This window comes from Sus scrofa, chromosome 5 (assembly GCF_054392235.1).
Source record: "Sus scrofa isolate SSC_HxYL_T2T_F1_AM1 chromosome 5, Sscrofa_HxYL_maternal_Yorkshire_Landrace_v2.0, whole genome shotgun sequence".
NCBI classification, from domain to species: Eukaryota; Metazoa; Chordata; class Mammalia; order Artiodactyla; family Suidae; genus Sus; species Sus scrofa.
In genome coordinates, this window is record NC_139387.1 from 22,318,859 (window position 1) to 22,333,837 (window position 14,979).

At 40.4% G+C, this 14,979-nt stretch overlaps 1 protein-coding gene and 1 long non-coding RNA gene across 10 annotated transcripts in view; one reads left to right on the top strand and one right to left on the bottom strand.

Annotated features, from left to right (window-relative positions):
- Nucleotides 1–14,979, bottom strand: part of TESPA1 (thymocyte expressed, positive selection associated 1) — a 129,298-nt gene that overhangs the window by 42,136 nt on the left and 72,183 nt on the right. The gene's annotated exons all lie outside the window — the stretch shown is intronic.
- Nucleotides 8,637–11,682, top strand: LOC100523787 (uncharacterized). Its single transcript, XR_002343972.2, has 3 exons — nucleotides 8,637–8,677; nucleotides 10,294–10,386; nucleotides 11,475–11,682. It is a non-coding gene; the product is annotated as an uncharacterized LOC100523787 (long non-coding RNA).

The window sequence follows — 14,979 nt, forward strand, 5'->3', positions numbered from 1 at the left end:
GACTGGCATGTTTCCTCTTAATTGCTGCTCCTGAGGATACCACCATAGCTGATGACACCACTGCTAATTCTGGTAAGACCAACCCCTCCACGTGCTTTCTGCATGAGCCTTCTGGGTTCCCTCTGTTCCCCATTCTCACAGTAGACTATATTTTGGAGGCATGAGATGTCACAAGAAAAGCATCTTTTCTTTTCATTATTCTCTAATTCCTTATGGATTTTCAAGTCAGGTCAACAGACAGACATCAGGGGAGCCAAAAGTTGCAGCTTCTTGTTTACCAATTCTACTTGCATGGCTCTTGAAGTACTGGCACTTAAAAGGCAGGATTCATCTTTGGTAAAAATGTCACTTGAGAAACAAAGATTTGTGCCTCCATGGCCCAGGCACCTCTTTATGGTTTTTGTTTGTTAGTTTGTTTTAACCAGGAAATTCTTTGTTTCCTTTTAAGAATTTTCCCCAAGTAGAAAAATACCTTTACAATGAAGCTTTTTTGAGGTGGAATGTTTTGAGTGTCATTCAGGGTATTTTTGGGACTTTGGAAATCCATTCAGGGTCACAGTACAGCCTTCCTAATTTCTGGTTCATTTCCCCCCTCATTCAACTTTCAGATAAAATCAATAACAAATGTCGTTGCTTCTGAATATAAGACAGGCATTGTGGTATAAAATTCACAAATATGATGTAATTAAAATCTCATAAGAATCAATGCAATAGGAGTTCCCGTCGTGGCGCAGTGGTTAACGAATCCGACTAGGAACCATGAGGTTGCGGGTTCGGTCCCTGCCCTTGCTCAGTGGGTTAAGGATCCGGCGTTGCCGTGAGCTGTGGTGTAGGTTGCAGACGCGGCTCGGATCCCGCGTTGCTGTGGCTCTGGCGTAGGCCGGTGGCTACAGCTCCGATTCAACCCCTAGCGTGGGAACCTCCATATGCCGCGGGAGCGGCCGAAGAAATAGCAACAACAACAACAGCAGCAAAAGACAAAAAAAAAAAAAAAAAAAAAAAAAAAAAAAGAATCAATGCAATAAACATTTTAAAGATGAAGAAATGGAAAAATTACAATGAGAAGCTTTCCCCTGAACATATGGGCAATAATGAAAGGGACTGTATTTGTACCTAAACAATGAAAGTCTTGGGAATTATTTTAAAGTATCGCTTTATACTCTACAGTTTCTGAGCCAATGCTTGGTTCCTGGGTAGCCTGTGGGTGCGAATATGAATATGTGTCTCTTATCTAAAGAAGGCTGGATTGCTCTGTGCCTTAGTGTATGGAAACCTAGTCCATAGTGGTTTTACTGTTTTCTCTAAACTTCCAGCCTATCTAGGCTTCCATCCAAGGCTGTGTGTTCAATTTTCTGGACAAGAATTAGCTGTAATTTTCCAGGGATGTATATCTCATGGTCTTTTATTTTTTTATTTCTTTTTCTTTTTCTTTTTTCTTTTTAGGGCTGCACCCATGGCATGTGGAGGTTCCTAGGCTAGGGGTCCAATTGGAGCTGTATGCACCAGTCTATGCCACAGCCATAGCAACGCAGGATCCGAGCCTCGTCTGTGACCTACTCCACAGCTCACAGCAGCGCCGGATCCTTAACCCACTCAGCCAGGCCAGGGATCGAACCCGCAACCTCATGGTTCCTAGTCTGATTTGTTTCTCCTGCGCCATGATGGGAACTCCTCTCATGGTCTTTTAGACTTCGTTGAATTCAGTGCCATTTGACATTTGTTAGTTTCCTTGTAGATTCCAAGGAATGAAGCCACACTCTTCATCCCTTATTAGAACCCTCTTTTTTTTTTTTTTTTTTTTTTTTTTGATGCAGTCTGATTAAATTTCTTAAGGAAAAATTCTCAGCCTTCTTTAATTGATCTTGCAGGGCTAGGTCAAAATGTCCCTTGATTTGATTTAATGCAATTACTTATTCTTTTATCTCTGATCAGCTTTCAAATAAAAATAGTAGTGAGTAGCATCAAAAATAGTGTATTTTTTAAAGGGTCTGGTGTAGCGGTTGTCCAATAACTAAGCTAATCCAAGTGACAGATATTTTGAATTTTACTTAGTTTTTCCTTGTTTGATGTTAATAAGTGATCTTACTACATATTTATCCAATTTTAAGAAATGAGACACAATCCTTAGGTATATCACTAGTGACTAGAGTTTTTTCTTATATAAATGCACTAATCAACATTTCCTAGATACAAATGTTCACTTTGATTCCATTAAACTCTATTATTAACGGGCACATGATTATTCTTTTATCTGCAGTAACTTAGCAGATGAGAAAGAGGGAAGCAGCTCCAGAAGTCTGGGAACTGGCTTGACACATGTGGGCTTTAGAATTGTTAGCGTTTGACCTGGGCTCACATCTTGGAAGTGGTGCCCTCTTGTTGGACACTAACAGTCTCACAAAATACCAACATCACTCAAGGGCTCGGAGTGACTTGCATAATTGTGGCCAATTTTATAATTTTGTTTCAATAAATACAAAAAACAGGTCAGCCTGCAAACCGTAAAATACTAAACACCCCTTCTCCCAGCTAATGAGGGACTCCAGCTTCATCATCTGTGACAGCTTTAGCCTTACTCTAGTCTCTTCTCCTTCTGCATAAGGTCTGTTAAGTCACCCAGTCACATCATCACTCATGTTCCCCTACAGTCACCAATCCAGAGCAGCAGGGGACTTCTTCCCTAAACCCTCCCCCGAATCACCTCACACAGGCCCACATCCTGTAATTAGTTCTTTCTAAACACTTGTGCTAATGCGCCTCCCTGGGATTCTCCATGGTTTCTGTTTTCCTCACAACAAACCCAGGATAGTTGTGTTCCTGGTGGGATGTTGGCTGGAAGGATTTGACACCTGAATGCATAATTGGGATGGACCTTATATAAGAACAACTTGTGGTACTTTTGTCCTTCTCATTTTGGACATTTGCTAGGTCAGTTTTGCCCAGTTTTGAGAGTCTTGCTAAAGGAGAACCTTTAAAATTGCCTTAACTCTCACCAGCAGGAAACTAAGCAGTACAAAATCCAAGAGAAGCAACATAATGCTCTGTTTAAGGAAATGATTGAGTTGGAATTTGAAGCTTATTAAATATTTTTCTTTTTTAAAAAAACAATTCTCTTATGCTACGTAATAACAAGTAGAGGAGATAATCAAAGGCCAATCAAGGTGTGTCCTCTGATTGTTTTAATATTGCTCAACATGATAAACACTATTTAGAAAGTGCAACAGGCCAAGAGGGATTGGTGAACCCTTAAAGACTTAGGTAACACCTTCTTTCCCCCAGGCACAATTTTTAATTTTTATGGAATGGAACTCATTGTACATTGATACTGTTACCACAAGGATATGTGAGTTTGTTTTTTTAATTTTTATTTAAATTTTTTTATTATAGTTGATTTACAATGTTCTATCAATTTTTTCTGTACACAAAGTGATCAGGTTATATATATATATGTATACGTTCTTTTTTCTCACATTATCCTCCATCATGTTCCATCACAAGTGATTAGATATGGTTCCCTGTGCTATACAGCAGGATGTCATTGCTTATCCACTCCAAATCCAATAGTTTGCTTCTACTAACCCCAAACTCTTAGTGACATGTGAATTTATTAGCACACTGCCATATCTAGTTAGACAAGATTTGGAGTTAATAACCATTAAAGGCAAATACATATCATGATACTTGGTTCATCAATGGAATAAACTCCAAAAAATTACTGACTCTTAGTATTCATGTGATGAAGAGGGTAGTAGTTTTCAGTTAATATTCAAGGCCTAGTTCTATCTGTGAAATTCCTGGGAATTATGTGTGTTGGAGCAACCAGAGACATCGCTCTAATTATGTGTGTGGTCGTGTTTTTTAGATCATGCTAATAAGCAAGAAAGTCAGAGTCCAATAGGACTCTTCTGGTTTTGGCAAAAATCATACCTCTAATCTAGGAATCCTGTCCGCCTCTTCTCACAAAGGCACCAGGTAGAAATCTGAATTTTAGCAGGACCATAAACAGAAACCTTAATAGATTTACTGAGAGCAGGCCCTAGGTGTTTCTGTGAGCCCATAGGCTCTGACTGTTCATGTGATATTAATTTCTGCCATCATCTATGGGCAGACTGGACTCTTTGGCAGAAATAAAATAGGATTTCTTTGAAAAGTTCTTTTGGGTTTTTTAATTTGAAAACTATCCAACTCAGACTCTTCTCAAGACCGTTTGACAAGTAGTTGTTAGCTTCTTAGTGGTGTGGATATAAGTAGCCCCACCCCGAAGAGCATCAGACTATTCTGAGGCCATAACACCTATAGTTTTCTGTCCTGTCCTAGATGATGGGAGAGAGATAGTCAAACACATGAGTGTGATTCAGAAAAGCTCCTTCATAGAGTAGAAATTTATTTTAATGAGCCTACTGAGAAAAAAACACTCAGGGAGAGTTCCACACATACACAAACAAGCTGTATTGCTACTAGTTGGGTGGGAAAAAAGATTCTCAAAGACCACCCCCTGACTGTCATTACCAAGAGGTCTGGGGCCTAAAATGACCAAATTACCAATGACAGTTCCTAAATTAAGTACAGTGTTGCTATTTGGAAGTCAGATACTAATTTACTATTGAAAGGAAATCCACTCAGTAAGTAGAGTTGAAAAGTTCTTGGTTTATTTAGGCTCCTGTCCTTTGGGAAGTATTTAGATATGACAGACTCTTGGGCTGCAGCTGACAGTTGCCTGTATTGTCAGGCAAATGGGCTCTAAGTAACTATTCGAAAAATTACCTACACTCAGATAAGGTAAACCTCGAGAATGCAGGAGAGGAATTGATAGCATTAGGATATGAGTAAAAAAACTGCTGGCTGAGAAAGGGATTGGAATGCTGACCTAGCTTCCTAGGCACACCTGGACTCATGAAAAGAGCATGCTCAGGGAAGCCAAGTCAGGCCCCTTTGGCTAGAGTGGACACATTGTCCCTGAAGTCAACAAAAAGTAATGATGTAATGAAAAAAGGGATCCATATTAACAGGAAAGGATTGGCTTAATAATGGCTGTGGGTGAAGTGACCTGATATGAGCAAGTGGATCGTATTGGACCTCTGCTGGTAGCCCCAGTGTCTTGTAACTGTGTGTGTAAGTCCTGAGTACTCATGTTACTCCAGGATTTGCTTATCCTCTAAAGGGGCAATCTTGGAGATACAATTAAAGTGTGGAACAATCAATTCATCATAGTTTGGCTCATTTGATCATGTTTTTTCTCAAGCGAACCATCCATATACACACACCCACCCACCCACCCAAAGACACACACACACATATTCCTTTTCTCACACCATTTTTCATCATGCTTTACCCTAAGAATATTATTTTATACTTTATGATTAAAATTTTGATTTTTGTGTATAGTATTTGGTATAAATCAAGTTTTTATGATCATACAGGTAGTTCTATGTTTTTGCCAGCACAATTTCTTTTTTTTTTTTTTTTTGTCTTTTGTCTTTTGTTGTTGTTGCTATTTCTTGGGCCGCTCCCGCGGCATATGGAGGTTCCCAGGCCAGGGGTTGAATCGGAGCTGTAGCCACCGGCCTACGCCAGAGCCACAGCAACGCGGGATCCGAGCCGCGTCTGCAACCTACACCACAGCTCACGGCAACGCCGGATCGTTAACCCACTGAGCAACGGCAGGGACCGAACCCGCAACCTCATGGTTCCTAGTCGGATTCGTTAACCACTGCGCCACAACGGGAACTCCCGATATTTAAAATTGTTATATCTTCTTCTTGGATTGATCATTTGATCATTATATAGTGACCTCCCTTGTCCCTTAAAATATTCTTCATTTTAAAGTCTATTTTGTCTGATATGAGTATTGCTACTCCAGCTTTCTTTTGATTCCCATTTGCATGGAATATTTTCTTCCATCCTGTCACTTTCAATTTGTATGTGTCCCTAGAGGTGAAGTGGATCTCTTGAAGACAGCATATATATGGATCTTGTTTTTGTATCCATTCAGCCAGTCTCTGTCTTTTGGTTGGGGTGTTTAGTCCATTAACATTTAAGGTAATTATTGATATGTATGTTCTTATTGCCATTTTATTAATTGCTTTGGATTTGTTTGTGTTGCTCTTTTTTCTTCCCTTCTTCTCTTGTTCTCTCCTCTTCTGGTTTGATGACTATCTTTAGTGTTGTATTTGAGTTGATTTTTCTTATTTGTTTGTGTATCAATTGTAGATTTTTGGTTTGCAGTTTTTCTAAAGTTTTGATATAAGAATCTATACTTATATGAGATTGTTTTCAGTTGTTGGTCTCTTAATTGCAAGTGCATCTCCAGTGTCCTGCATTTGTACCCACTTCTTGTGATTTCTGATTTTGTTGGCATAATTGTGTGTGGATGATTTCTGACCTTTACTGTATGTATACCTTTACTGGTGAGCCTTGTCATTTGTGGTATTTTTGTTTCCTGTTGTGGCCTTCTCTTTTCTGCCTAGAGAAGTTCCTTTAGTATTTGTTTTAAAGCTAGTTTAGTGTTGCTGTTGCTGAATTCTCTTAGCTTTTGCTTATCTGTGAAGCTTTTGATTTCTCCTTCAAATATGAATGAGAGCCTTGCTGGGTAAAGTAATCTTGGTTGGAGGTTTTTTTTCCTTCCATCACGTTTAGTATATCATGACACTCCCTCCTGGCCTGAAGAGTTTCTGCTGAAAAATCTGCCCATAACCTTATTGGGGTTCCCTTGTATGTTATTTGTTTCTTTTCCCTAGCTGCTTTCAAATTTTCTCTTTGTATTTAATTTTGGTCAGTTTGATCAATATGTGTCTTGATGTATTCCTCCTTGGGTTTATTTTATATGGTACTTGTTGCACTTCCTGTCTTTGAGTGAGTGGTTCCTTTCCCATGTTAGGAAAGTTTTCAGCTATTATCTCTTCGAGTATTTTTTCTGTCCCCTTCTCTCTCTCTCTTCTCCTTCTGGCACCCCTATAATACGGACGTTGGTGTGTTTAATGTTGTCCCAGAGTTCTCTGAGACTCTCTTCATTTGTTTTCAATCTTTTTTCTCTTTTCTCTTCTGCATTCGTAATTTCCACTAATCTGTCCTCCACCTTGCTTATTCATTCTTCTGCCTCCTGTATTCTACTGTTAGCTGCTTCTAGTGAATTTTTTATTTCAGTTGTTGTATTTTGCATCTCTTCTTGTTTAAGTTTTATATCTTGTATCTCTTTGCTCTGTGTTTCCTGTAAGTTATCCATCTTTGCCTCTAGTTTATTTCCAATGTCTTGTGTCATCTTCAGCATCAACAGTCTAAAGCCTTTTTCCTGGAGGCTGAGAATCTCCTGATCACTTAGCTGATTTTATGTTTTTTTTCCTTTCTCCCTCATCTGAGTTATAGCTCTCTGTCTTTTCATTTTTTTAGGTTTTTGGTGTGTTGACCTTTTACAGATAATAGAGTTGTAGCCTCTCTTACTTCTGCTGTCTGCCCCCTTGTGGCTGAAGTCGGTATGGGAGCTTACTGTAGGCTTCTTGATGGGAGGAACTGATGCCTGCCCACTGGTAGGTGGAGCTTATTCCTATCCCTCCTTGGTGTGTGGGGCTTTGTCTTTGGATGGGATTAGAAGTGGCTGTGTGCCTGGGGGGTCTTTAGGCAGCCTGTTTACTGATGGGTGGGGCTATGATCCCACCTGGATTGTTGTTTGCCCTGGGGCTTGTCAGCATTGATTGGCGGGCCAGATTTTCCCAAAATGGCCACCTCCAGAGAAAGGCATGCTGCTGAATATTCCTGAGAGCTTTGCTTCCAGTGTCCCTCCCCACAACAAGTCACATTCACCCCTGTTTTCCCAGGATGTCCTCCAAGAATTGCAGTCAGGTTTGACCCAGATTCCTATGGAGACTTTGCTTTGCCCTGGGACCCAGTGCATCTGAAAGTCTGTGTGCACCTTTTAAAAATGAGGTCTCCATTTTCCCCAGTCCCATGGAGCTCCTGCTCACAAGCTCCACTGGCCTTCAATGTCAGATGCTCCAGGGGCTCTTTCTCCCTGTGCCAGGTCCCCACACGTGGGAGTTTGATGTGGGGCTCAGACTCACTGGTGAGTCTCTGTGAGCCAGTTACTTTCCAGTCTGTTGGGCTTCCCACCCAGGAGGTATGGGGTTGGTTATATCATGAAATCACCCCTCCTACCTCTTGATGTGGCCTCTTTTTCTTCTGGAGTAGGATATCTTTTTGAAGGTTTCTGGTACATTTGGGTGGAGATTGCTCAGTCTTTAGTTGTAAATTTTGTTGTTTTTAGGAGAGAAGTTGAGCTCCAGTCCTTCTATTCTGCCATCTTAATCCCATCATGACTCTTCCATCATTATTTTCACTGACCATTTACAATAGATTTGACTCTACCTCAGGCTTTTCCTAATTTAATCATATCTTTGCTGAGTTCCAACCCTAGATTCCTATTTTATGGTTAGAGTCAGGAAAATCTGTTTAAGAATGTAAATCACATTTACACATACTATGTTTCTGTGGGATTTATATTATCTGTGCATCTTTTCCCCCTCAGCCTATGCAGCAAAGGCTAAAATTATTCAACTATGGCAGCCTGCATTATTGTCCACACTCTTCTTCCCACCACACCCCAAACTGGTGTTCAACTCACATCCTACTTTTCCCTTTTCTCTTTCAGAGAATATAACAGCTACTCCACTGGACCCCTCCACTGGTGAGTCAGCATTTTCACTTAATCGCCTTCCTGCAAGGACCATTTTCCATCCCAGCCTGATGTCAAAGCTTTCATTGGAGATAGGTTATAAGGAATCCTGAGGACAAGTCTGAGAAAGCCATACTCCAGATTCAAATATCCTTGATGAACATGGAAAATCTGCTTATTTTTTATAAGTTATTAGATTATATGAAATCTCAGCTGTGGGTTTATTGAAACTGTGGGTCAATCATTTATTTTTTTCCAGCAGAGAGAACAGGAGAATGAGACCTGATTGTGGCCCAAGAATTTTGGGGAGATGTGTGGAAAGATCTCTCTGGTTATCCTACATAAAAGTGCTGAATATATGCCAATGTGTAAATGAGAGGCCATTGTGTCCCAGAATGAAGGAAGAGAATGTACTTCCTGAAAGTGATGCAGAAATGAGGGCATCAGAAGCACTTTGGAGTGTGGGATACAGCATGTGGAATGTTGGGGTTAAGTAGAAGAAGAGCTCTAAGTGTTGCTCTTTGTAATGGCATCTATGCCTTATTCCCAGGTTAAGGATGTTTTCCTTCTTTAACCTGAAACCCAAGGTTGTGGACCAAAGTTCCTAGTCATTCTTGGACTCTTCCTGTGGTGTCCTGCCCATTCTACGCTCTCTGTCTTGTGCTCATGCAGGCATTCTCTCTTTTCAGCCTCCCTGGCTTGGGGACTTGTGCCCTCTGATCATAAAGGCATTGACTCTAGTCTGGGCAAATATACTGTGTCATGTGTACCCTATGGAGTCCAATATAAAAAAAAATTCTCTCTCCTGAATGAGGCCTGAGGCAGCATGGCTAGCATGTGGGTGTGGAAATGGAGATCCCCAGCTGTGGAGGTGGTTTTAGTTCACTGTTGTGCAGTTTGCCTCTTGCTATTTGTTAGTATCTCTGTAGGGAGTGATAATTCTCATAAGTCTCACCAACTTCCTTTTGAACCAAGTTCCAGGGGATGATGGAGCTTTTGTTCATTTTTATTTTTCTTACAATAACATCAATTTCTCCCATTATGTCTAAAGGGGGTCTCACAATTACTGCTGCAATAGGTGGGGTCCAAGGTCCCACAAAAGGTGAGACAAATATACCCCCTTCCAGGCCAGAACCTGGGGGAAGAGATTGTACTGCATTTAAAGAAAGGAGATACTATTGCTCTAATCTGAGAAGCATCATCTTATTCTTCCTTCTCTTCCCCACATGCTGCAATGGAAATGATGCAGTTCTAAGTTATTCCATGGGAAGCTACCAGGATGTCAGTCTACAAGGGATTTCCTTGTTGCTTCTGAGAAGTGGTCCCTGTGAATAGAGACACAAGTGGATTTGGTCTTATGGGCTCATGCCCTGGAGAAAGTATTGGCCTGTCTCTTCTATTAGTTTCATTACCTATGCAGGGAACCCTAATTCTTTCTTCCCCACTGAGAACAGGGCTATGAAAAGAAAGAAAAGAGGAGTGGGTAGCCAGGGTCAAGCTGTGATAGAACTGATGACATTTGCAGAGGTGAATTCATAATGAGGTCAGGTCAAAGCTTGGTTTGCAAAAATATTGCTCCCCGAGGAAGAGTCAAATTTCTTGACTGGAAGATTTCCTCTTAATTTCAGATGCTGTCACCTCGATCTCTCAGGATCCTGTCACAAGTGCTACTACCGTGACCTCTGCCACCAGGACTACTGATGGTTGTTGGTTTATATTCAGTAAGGCCAACCCATAAATACTTTCTTCATGGGTCTCCTGGGTTCTCTTTGTTTCCTATCTCACAGTAGACTATATTTTGAGGGCAGGAAAGATCATGAGAAAAGCCCTCTTTTCTTTTAATTATTCTCTAATTCCTTATGGATTTTGAAATCAGGTCAACAGGCAGACACCAGGAAAGCCAGAAGTTTGCAGCTTCTTGTTTACCAATTCTACCTGCATGGCTCTTGAACTACTGGCACTTAATAGGCAAAATTTATCCTTCATAGAAATGTCACGGGAGAGTCATAAGTACGTGGCTCCATGTGGCCTGAAAATTGTTTGTTTCCTTTTTAAGGATTTTCCCAAAATAGGAAATAGCTTTACATTCAGGCTTCCTCATGGCAGAAAGCTTTGAGTGTTACTCAGAATGTTTCTGGGCTTTGGAAATCCATTAAGTATCACAGTATAGTCTTCTTATTCCTGGTTCATTATCACCTCTCTTTCAATAACCAGGTGAAGTCAGTGACAAATGTGGTTAATTCTGAATATATGACAAAGTGGTATAAAATTTACATATACAGTGCAATTTAAATCTCAGAGTAACTCTATGCAACAAGTATTTTAAAGATGATGAAATGAAAAATTGCAATAGAAACTTTCCCATGAACATTGTGCACCAAGAAAGGCCATGAATCTGTACATAAACAATGAAAGTCCTGAGGAATCTTTTATAATATTGCTTTATACTCTTTCAGTGTTTGGGCCATGGCTTGGCACTGGCTCAAGAATCTGTACTGGGTAAGCTATAGGTGAGAATATCAGTATTTTTCTCTTATCAGAAGAAATCTGGATTGCTTTGTGCCATAGTATATGGAAAACCACTCCATATTGGTCTTCTTTCCATTTTCTCTAAACTTCCATTCTTCCTAGGTTTGCATCCGAGGCTGCATGTCCAGTTTCTTCTGGACAGGAATTAGTTGACCATCTTCTAGGGATACACATCTCATGTTCTTTTTGACTTCAATGAACTTAGCACCATTTGAAGGAATGAATCATATCCTGCCTGCTTTTTTGGAATGCTCCTGATAATGTGTTTTTTCTTTTTCAGGTGTCTTTGGGTGGATTAAGATAGGTGTGTGCTAGGCGATATCATTGTGAAGGAATCAGCCAAGGCCTTCTGCATTTAACCCATTGGAGTGGGCCAAATTGTCCCTTGATTTGTCTTGATGGAACTACTTTCCAACCCAACCCTACCATGTCTCTCTTACTTTGGATCAATTCACCTGCTTTCAAATAAAAATGATCAGTGAGCAACATCCAAAAGAGTATTTCTTTGAAGTGTTGAGGTGGTGGTTGTATACTAGCTTAATCATTCCAATTGACAGATCGTTTGCAATCACCTAGTTCTTCCTTGTGTTACTCTGAATAAATGGTCTTCCTACATGTTTATCCAATTTTCTTCCAAACAAGACACAATCCTTAGGTATATTACAAGTGACTAGAGTTTTCTCTTATGTGAAGGCACTAATCAACATTTCCTAGCTGCAAATGTTCACTCTGACTCTACCAAACTCTATTATTAACCGAGACATAATTATCTCTTACCTGCAGCAACTTGGCAAGAAAGAGGGAGGGAGCGCCTGAGGTCTGGGAACAGGCCTGACATACATGGGCTTCAGAATTGTTAGGGTTTGACCTGGGCTCTCAGTTTGGAAATGGGGCCCTCTTGTTGGACACAATTTCACAAACACCAACATCGCTCAAGGGCTCTCAGTGACTTTCATAATTTTGACCAATCCATAATTTTGTTTCAATAAGACAAAAACCAGTCAGAAAATACCAAAGATCCCCACTGCCAGCTAATGACTATAGCTTCATTACCTGTTACAGCTTTAGCCTCACTCTAATCTCTTCTTCTTGCTAAGGTTTGTTAAGTCATCCAGTCACAGCATTACTCAAGCTCCCTTACAGGCACCAATCCAGAGCAGGAGCCTCCTTTCCTAAACCATTTCCCGAATTACCTCCTACAGCTCTAAATCCTGCAATAAATCCTTTCGAACACCTTTGGACTACAGCATCTCTCTGCAATTCCCCATGGTTTACGTTCTCCCCAGTGCAATGAGTAGAAAGTCCAATTGTTTTTTTCACTTTAGCCGTGTTCCTGGTGGGTTTTGGCCGGAGGGCTCTGACACCAAATGTATTAATGGAATGGACATCATATAAAAACAAAGCATGGTACCTTTTTCTTCCTCCTTGGGACATTTACTTGGCTCCTTTTTGCCCAGTTGTGAGAAGCTTGCTAAATGGAACCTTTAAAATTGCCTAAGCTCTCACCAGCAGTAAATGAAGGAGTGCAACATTCCAGGAAAACATTAATGCCATTTTTAAGGAAATAACCGAGGTTGGAATTTGATGCTTACTAAATCTTTTCCTTATTTCAACCTGCACCTGATGAGAACCATTGCTCATAATGATTTATTGAGAAAAGGCAATTAAATTAATAGGTTTTAGCTAGATGTTTTTAGACCAACAATTTCATAGCAGCACATTAGTATGTTATAAACATTACCACCGAAAAGTTTAGAGGATTTAGGTATGTTCTAATTTGAGCAGCTTGTTTTCTTTTTAAATTTCATTTACAAATCTGTAAGAATATACCTGGTTGTTCAGAAAGTGTTTTCCTAGTACAGCCAGTAATTCTTGCAAAATATCTCCATATCATTTTATAATGGACTTGGATGATTCTCAAAAAATTCTCCCTTTTCTCTCCTCCCTCTTGCTGTCTGCTCCTCCCTCTCCCTTAATTAAGAAAATAGTTGAGTTTGGATTTTGATGCTTACTAAATCAAAAACCACACATATGACTACATTCTCATGTTGTATGTGGCAGAAAAAGCCCCTTAAAATTTTTTTTATTAAAGTACAGTTGATGTAGTGATGTGTCAATTTCTGCTGTTCAGCAAAGAAGAAAAATTATCTTATGCCACTTAAGAATAGGCAGAGGAGACTATTAAAGGTCAAGTTAGGGGTGTCTCCTGATGGTTTGAACTGCATGTGATATTGAGATAAGCTGGGACCTGGGACTTGGAATCCTTTAATGGAATGCTTGCACCTGGACAACATCTCCTCCAGCAGCAGAATGCAAAGAAACTGTAAAAGACTAACAATAAGATACAAATGGGATACAAAACCATAAGATACAAAAAGGCCACAAACCAATGGCCTCCCCTGAGGTGCTGGGAGCAAAACCTTGGCACTACCTGTGACCATGATCCCATCTCCAGCACCACCAAGGATGCCCCCTGCCAAACCCATGGACCAGTCTAGTGTTCCCCCTTTTAAAGACCCAAGCAACACCTCTTGGGGAGTAAGCAGGGGTACTTGTTCTTTGTTTTCAGTCCTGCATGCTACAGCACAGCCCTAGTAAACCTTGCCTGGAACTCTGGTCTGGCCTCTTATCAATTTCTATTGATTAAAGATTTATGGGCCAGGGTTGGTCAAAAACATGAAAAAGACTGTTTTGGAAGGGCAACATACCATGAGGGATTGGTGAACCTTTATGCCCTTTGATAACACTTTCCCTTCCAAAAGAGTTTCTCAGTTCCCCCAGGTACAATTTAAATTTACATAGATAGAAATCTGTGTAGCTTGACTATAATGACACAAAGATATTTAGTTTATTAGTATATTGCTATAATCTAGTTAGGGAGGATTTTGAGTTAATAACCACTAAGGGCAAATTAACACATAGAATCATAACTGCTTTCTCATAGGAGTAAACTAAAAAAGAATTAACTTTCCTTACTATTCATACGATAGCTAGAGAGCAGTGGTTTTCAGGTCATATTCAAAGCCTAATTCCACCTGTGAAATTCCTGGGAATTATGTGTTTGGATCAACCAGAGAAATTCTCAACTTAAGCAATATGTGGTCAATTTTTAGATCAAGCTAAGAAGTAAGAAAGTCCAGTAGGACCCTTCTTGGTTTTGGCGAAATCAAACTCCTAACCTGGGAATCCCATTAGCCTCTTCTCACAAAGCCACCAGGTGGAAATCTGACTTTCAGTAGGATCCTAAGCAGAAACCCTTATTAGATTTACTGAGAGCAGGCCCCAGGCAGTCCCTATGAGCCCATAGGTTCTGACTGTTCATATGACTGAAGTTTCTGCTGTCATAAATGTGCAGATGAACCTTGGGCAGAAATCAAACAGGATTTCTTTGCAAAGTTCTCCTGGATTTTGATATGAAATCGACCACGGGCATATTCTTCTCCCAGGCCATTTGAAAAATAGCTAGCTTCTCAGTGATGTTTGCTAAAATAGCCCCACCATTGAAGAGCATCAGACTCCTCCGAGGCCCTAAGTACCTATGGGTTTTTGTCATATTCTGAATGGTGGGAGATAATCAGCGAGGGTGACACAGAAATGTTCCCTCATAGAGTAGAAATTTCTTTCTTTCTTTATTTGGTCTTCCAGGTAATGAGAATTTTAATTCAGGGAATAAGAGGATTCTAGAATTGTTGGAAGGGCTGGAAGAGCCACCCTGATCACCTCAGCCTGCATCTTGGAAGCAGGTGTTTCCCAGGAGCTCACCTGGAAGCCTCTGCAAATCCCAA